We start from the raw sequence: 7,819 nt of genomic DNA on the forward strand, positions 1-7,819 counted from the left end.
GGATTACTCTTTGTCTTTCCTTGTCACACACACACACACACACACACACGTCACCCCTATCACAGCATCACAGCAGGGGATCCACCAGCTGGTTCCTAGCAGGGACACACAGCGGTCACCATGGTGACGAAGCCTGGCAGATGAGGACCCATGTGTGCGATTTAATGTCTGTCTGTGTGTGTGTGTGTGTGTGTGTGTGCGATGCTGATTTAACAACCTTTTAATAATGCAGAAAGCGCGGCCTCGGTGTGCATGTGTCATCTGCCTTCGGCGTGTGGGGTTTGATAGATACTGAACAATTGATTCTTCACCATTTCCCCATCTGCTTGTGGGCCAGACAAAGAGAAAGGACAGATAGAGATAGGAGGCGAGACAGAGATAATGATGTTGAAAGACTGATAGGATTACACAAAGGCTTCAGCGAAACAGAAGTGGTTTCTGAACTTCATAACGCTGACAAATATTGTCTGTCAACCAGAAAGAAATACTATAATATTCCTATTAGGACTTGTAGTGTGTTGGTAGTACTCAATAGTGAGATGATAGAGAACTTATTGTGCTTTATGGTATCTTTTATCTTCAGTGGTATTGCTATGGGATTTTCTGTGGTATAATTTTCGACCTGTAGTAGCTGCGTGGTATTTTACCATTTTATAAAGGCTAGTGGATTTGGGGGGGGGTCTAAGAGAAGCCAACAAGTCATCAATAGAAGGGGGTAAATATAATTATAACTCCTATTTTCTGGTGCAATTTGGAAAATCTAAAAGCACTGCACAAAGTGGGACAGTAGAGGAAAATGCATGGATTTTAATGTTAATGTTTCAATTGTAAATATACGGCAGCGATACTTGTATAATATCCTTTTTAAATGTATTGCAAAATATGTATTTTTTTGTAAGGGTGTGAGAGTTTTTGTCCAACATTTTAACAATTCTGTGTGTGTGTGCATGCATGCATGTGTGTGTGCACTTGTATGTCTATGTAATATCTTAATATCTTCACTACCATACCGCTCACCGGACGGTTTCAGACCCATCCCATTGCTTTCACATCAGCAGTATATTCCTTTAAAACAATCAATACAATGCTTCTTTTAGCACCATTCGCCTGGTTTTCCCCCCACATTATTAGAGCGCCGCCGGTTACGGGAGAAGGGGGGAGGTTCCTAAAATGAGGAGGCTATAAAGGAAAATGAGGAAGGTGGGTGGGGGAATGAACAAGCTAAGGAGGAGATGTGGTAGATAGGGAGAGATAAGGAAGAGACAGAAGACGGTTGGGGAGAGGGTGAGAAAAAGAATGAGGGAGGAGTTCAAGTGGGAGGGGCTGGTGGCTCTCAGACTACCTCTGGTTTGCCCCCACCCAGGCAGCCTGCCAATAATACCAACCTCATACAAAACCTATTGTTAATAGTAGACCTGGGGATAGGGTAGAGGGGAATTTCCTTCAAGAACGCAGAGAGTGCAAGCTTGAAAATGCTCTTGTGCCAGAATTATTTGGTCGATTTATTCACAATACGTGGTAGCATGGTGGAATGCTAATTCTCAGAAAGGTTATTCTCTGTAAAAGGCGTTGACTCAGATGCAACAGATAACTTTTCACACCTAGAACTTGTAAGATTGTGTGAACCTTTCTGGCAGTTCTAGTGGTTTTCCCCTGTCACACTATTAGCTACTATCTTGTCCATGTAGAATGCGTTCCCACGACATGACGGTCCTGATAGCTGAGGCGAGGCCAGATGTTGTGTTTAAGGTACATGACGGAAGACGTCACTTTTTATTGTTTTAGAAAAATGGCAGCTGAGGAGCTCCTGCATCTCCTCTTAAATCTCGTCCTCTGCTCGGATGGCTAATAGCTTCCTCGTCTCGGAGTCCGTCCAATTTCCAGACATTTTTGAAAACAAAACATTTGCCAATTTCGCCGCTTTGCAAACTTCCAACTCTCCCGCTCCAAACAAATGCTGCGGTGAGCGAGTCACAGAATGAAATACGTCAAAGCCCAGAGTCTCTCGTGATCGCTCGCTCTACGTGAAAGCGTACTACGTAAGACTGTCATAACCCTTTGCGCGCTTGATCCGGGAATTTTACGGCTTTTGTTCACACTAGCGTCCCAAAGGAAGATTCCCAGGAATTTCACTGGGTCAACTTTTCGGAAGTTAACCAGGTCCACCCACTGGTTTACTAGCGGCTAGGTGGCTAGCATTTTCCATAGACTTCCATAGACTTTCCATAGACACAGAAACACACGTCTTATATCAACTAAACAAAGCAATAGAACATTTGTGAAAATCATCTTGTGGCACCCACAGATACATAAGCAATTACAAGATGTACACATTTTTGTAACTTCTGAGCGAAAAGGATTGGGTACAAGATTGTCTACTTATAAGAGCAGTTACGGTGACAGTGTACACTAGCCAAAGATCCTAACTATCGCTAGCTATAAAATCTTCATGGTAGGCTACATTGTTAGTAGGTTTGCTAGCAGGTTTACTAGCAGGCTGTTTGGACCATCACCAAAGACGTTCAGATAAGAGATTGTCACCAACAATCTGTTAGCTTTGCACGGAAAGTTCCCCGCTACGTTATTTGGAACATTCCAAACTAGGACGTCTTGCTTGTATTGAAGGGATGTTTAATCGTAAGTTCTATTGATTGAATCAGGCCGAAGAATGAATATTGCTTCAGTCTATAACATATATCATATATTTCGTAGCCGTATGGTTCGTAGTTTGCATATGTCATGTAATCTGTCTACGTCTGCTAAATGACATAATCTGTAATGTACTGGAGTGAACCAGAGCTGGGCGGGGAGGAAGTTGATTTCAGTTCCCTATATCGACTCCGGTTCACACGACCCTGACACAGTTTCTGGAAGATTTCTGGGTGATGCTACATGTGTGAAAGGGGCTTTTTGCCTTGCAAGAGCTAGATTTACATACTGGACACACTGACACCTAGGGCGTTCATTGACAAATCTGAGAACAAACTGTAGTTCCTCTTCTCCTAGACATTAGTTGTTGCTCTTTTCAGTTGACAGCTACTAATGGTGGTTGTTTCTTTCTGTAAATGCACACTTGCACCCTTCAGAACATATAGAGGTGCCTCTATTGTAGCTTTAATGTGCTTTTTGATGCTGGTCCTGTTACCTGATGCTTGTACTCCACAGAGTCTCAAAAGTACTGTAAATATGTTGTTTGTATTCAGATGGTACTTTAAAGTATATTGTGCATAGTTCTGCATGCTTTTAGGAATTGTTCTGTATTTTATGTATTTCACCACTCTTCTGTGCAGGCTGGTCATGTGATTTTTGAATGAGGGAATCTTGGGTATTTAAGATGGTGCCTCTGTACAATTATGTTTGTATTAAGTCTGATGAAGAGCACTTACCTCAAAATGTCACTTTTTATCGTTGGTGCATTAAATAATTCTGAATGGATCACTTTTCATGCTTTTAGGTGTTTGCTACTTCATCCAGCACCTGCCTAAGAACAAGACAATGAATGTGCATACTACAGCTGGAATGAAGGGACTGAAAATTGCTGAATTGCTGAGACTGTAATCGTACATACGGTCTAAAATTTGGATTGAGGTTAACGGTAGCACCAAAAAAACTGGGTCACATGTCCCTGAAACACAAGAATTCTAGAAAACTCCCAAGAATGAATGGTGGAACCTGTGAATGGTGCAGAGCAGATTTAAAACCCTATAAAACTGTTGTTTTCATAGTGAATGCTGCCCTTTAGCCTTTATGACCGTGCTTTAAAGCCTTTAAAACTATAGTGAATGTAGCCCTGAGACCTCAAAAGGCTCTGAGACTATTGAGACGCTGAATTTAACAAGGAGGCCCCTGTCAGCGTCTTCTGCCACAAAAACCATAACAGGTGTGTGTGTGTGTGTGTGTGTGTATGTCCAAAGTGAGGACATTTTGCCGGACCTCACTTCCACAAGGGACTAGTTTAGGATTAGGATTTGGGTTTAGGGTTAAGATTACAATTAGGATTAGGTTCAGATTAGGGTAAGGGTTAAGGTTTGGCATGCAGTTGAGAGGGTTAAGGTTTGGGTTATGGGTTAGGAATGATTATAGGCAGTGAAAGTCTTCACAAGTATAGTAATACAAACGTGTGTGTGTGTGTGTGTGTCTCAGGACACAATGTATCATTGTTAATACAGCGTCAAATTCTAAGGTGTGTGTTTCCCCTCACTGTGTGACTTATTTGCATAGTTATATAAAGAGCACACACTTACGGGCAGAAACCTGCCATGTGATATTTGTCCTCAAAATAACTGAGTTAAGTGGGTTTGACGGATTTGAGCAAGTTTGCTTTGGGTTATTATTCTTTTGAGGTTGCTGGTGGGAAACCATAATTGCAGGATGTTAGATCAACCGCTAAGAGACTGAATCATTACTTTTTTATTTCCTGCCGGGTCTACGCTTCTGCAACTTGACCAGCCTGTCGCATGAGACACAGCAAAAGCATTGTTCAGACCTTCAGAGATTCTTAAGACCGTATATGGAGCTTCCGACAAGGGATAGTGTTACACAGCTCTGAGGCCAGTATATAGGGCATTGTTGGCATGGGGACGAGCAAGCACAGTCATTTCTGCTCCGGTGCACCTTGCCTTGTAGAAGCCAAGCCTTCCTGTGTAATAGTTAAGCCTGCAGAGGTAGGAGCTCAAATCTCACCAGATCTGCTGTGGTTTTAGTCTGGAGATGGATGATAAGATAACTTCTACTGGCTTTATGTTTATCTGCTCTCTCTCTCTCTCTCTCTTTCTCTCTCTCTGTTTCTCCTCCTGCATCTCTCTTTCTTACTCTCTGTATATCTCAGCGCAAATCTCACTGCTGGCTTTGTGGGTAATACTATTCATTGGTCCAAAAATGCATTGTCATTTTCTTCTCTGATCCTATTCATTGTGTGTGTGTGTGTATGTGTGTGTGCGTGTGTGTGTGTGTGTGAGAGAGAGGGTGTGTGTGTGTGTGTGTGTGTGTGTGTGTGTGTGTGTGATTCCAAAGCACACCTGTCATCACCAAGATAGTGGGCCTTTTATTACCAAAGCCTACACAATTCAACAGACAAGCGCTTCTCCAGAAAAAAACACACACACACACACACACACACACCCACACACACACAAGCACTCAAGAAGACAGTTGAACAGAAGAGAGGAGCCAGGTGCTCCGTCTAGTCATTTCTCTCTTTCTCTCCCCTTCTTTCCCCCTCTCTTCCTCTCTTCCAACCGCTTCCTTTTCTCTTCCTTTCATTCTTTCTCTTTGGTGGATATCAGTCTAGATTTAAGATTTGTTTTTTTAAATGTTAGATGTGTTTTTTTTAACGGGAAATGTGCTTGAAATTGTTAAGTGAGCTGGAAACAAATAGGCTCTACATCAGATAATGCGGTTGGTTTAAACATTAACCGACTTTAACACCTGTAACAGCAGGTGTATCATGGATAACTCTCTGTACAAAGTGCCTGGGACACAAATACAAGTCAAAGTCAAGTCAAACTTTAGTTGTATGGCACATTTGGGCACAATGTTCTTTACACAAAACAATAAAAGCAGCACCCATACAAATGTAGTGCAAACCTGCCATAGAAATACATATCACAGAGGACAAAGGTTTTTGCCTGCTCTTTAAACAGGTCAGTGTGAGGGCAAACCTCAGGTCAGGCTATTCCAACAACTGGGAGCATAATAGCTAAAAGTGTCTTTGTTAGCTTTTGATTTCATCCTTGGAACAACTAAGTTGCCAGTGCCAGCAGACCTGAAACACATTGGCTCATATCGTGTACGCAAGTCAAAAATGTATTGTGGGCCCAGGCCATTTAGAGCAATTTATAGTCCAAACTGCAGATAAATAAAGGGCTAAATAAAGTTACATGCATAAAGTTGGCAATCATCTGTATAATTATGCAACCAGATATTGTGTTTCCGTATTGTATAACCAAGAAAGAATATGGAGAAATTGAATAACAGGGGCCCAAGAATTGATCCTTGGGGAACACCACACATTATACACCACAGCTTTTTCATTGGTGAAATTAGAAAGAGAAACAGAAGTGTCTGCTTTTCAGGTATGACCCAAAGGAAAAACAACAGACTGCAATGAGGTGTTTCGGTTGTCAGTACTTCATGGCAGGCAGTTAAAAACACGTTTATAAAAGGTTGCGGGAAGTGAATCTAAGGGACAGGTGGACGACTTAAGGTGCCATACAAGCTAATCGAGGTCTTTGGATTTAACATTATAGAAGTATGCCATACCTGCAACTGAAGAACACTCATATGAGGAGAGAAGAGAAGCTCATGTTTCCCATCAGGGCAAGATTTAGCTATTTCTTTATGATTTTATCATGAAAGAAGGTAGGAAATTCATCACATGTTGCAGGAGAGAAAGACTCACTTGAAACAGAGAGTGGGGGATTTCACAGATCATCATTTGTGGTGAAAAGAACTGTCCCTTGGTTTTATCATTATTAATCTTAGAAATGTAGGCTAATTGCCCATCAGGTTTCAGTTCCACACCTGTGCAGTTTGTAGATATGCTGAATTTGCAGCTTAGTCTTTTGCCACTTATGCTCAGTTTTACGGCAGTCCCTTTGAAACCTTCTTATGGATTCCACATTCATTAAGGAGCTTTTCTGTTTCCTAGCCAGTGTTTTTGGTTATTGTTGGAGCACTGATACCAATAGTCTTTTTAAAACATAAGTTAAAATTGTCCACAAGATCATATGATGACTCTGCAAGCAGTGACACCTGCAACTGAAAGTATCAGCTGCTTTGGCTTTGAGGTATCATTAACGGTTCTGACATAAAAATGACATAAAAATTGCAACATCAGGTACAGAAATAAATGCAATGTTAAGGCTTTTCGAGATCACCAAGTCCGAGGTGTGGTCCTGTCTATGGATAGACCCAGAGACATGATGAGAGAGCTCAAAAGGGTCCAGCAGGCAGGTAAATAGTTTTGCATCTTTAGTCATCACCAGAAATTATAATATAGACTAAACACAACAAACACTTCAAGTAGCTACTTGATACATGAAGCTATTCTAATATCCTGAACTGATCTCTAGCTTAATCCATAGCTTTAAAACAGCCCTTATGACAAAGAACTAGAAGGGTAGCCTATAAAATATCATAGCAAAAGTTCAAAATATCATATCTACTCTAGGTCAACACACAGAAAACCCGATAGCAGTACCATAAAGAAATTGAGTCATATGCCATAAAGTAGCAATAACATAACTATAAACTCATTATTTAGTAAGCCTAGGGCTACCACAGACACACTAAAACCCCTCGGGACTAAAACTTATGATGATATAGGCTGTTTGGACTTCGGTCTCTGGCGTGACCAACCAAGCCAAAGTTATGCTTTAAAAGTTCCTGGAAATTTTGAGAAGACAGACCGACCAAACGACCCACAGAGTGACCTAATAGTAGGGCTACGCAACAATAAGGTCACTATAAACTCAATATACAGAATAACACCCTCCATCGGAATATTACAGAGATATTATAGGGATTTTTCCATCAGGGAATGTAGCTACAATGTATGAAGTTAAGAGGCAAGTCCACATCTATAATGGAAAGTGGTTTTGGAAAGTGGTTTTGGAAAGTGAATTGCCTGATTACACTCACATTCCTGTCCCAGATCCACATCCAGATCCAGTCACCCTGCCCGCCCTTCCCCTTTCACACCTTGCTGCGATGCGTCAAGTGAGACACAGGTAGCCAGGATAAAACCGGAAACTAGACGCTTCTGCCTTCAAAATAAAAGCGTAAATGTTGTAATTTTGGAAAAATCTTACCACAATGT

This window comes from Centroberyx affinis, unplaced genomic scaffold, assembly GCF_046629955.1.
Source record: "Centroberyx affinis isolate AG114_WGS23_722 - 3 ecotype Tasmania unplaced genomic scaffold, CSIRO-AGI_Caff_v1 ptg001916l_1, whole genome shotgun sequence".
NCBI classification, from domain to species: Eukaryota; Metazoa; Chordata; class Actinopteri; order Beryciformes; family Berycidae; genus Centroberyx; species Centroberyx affinis.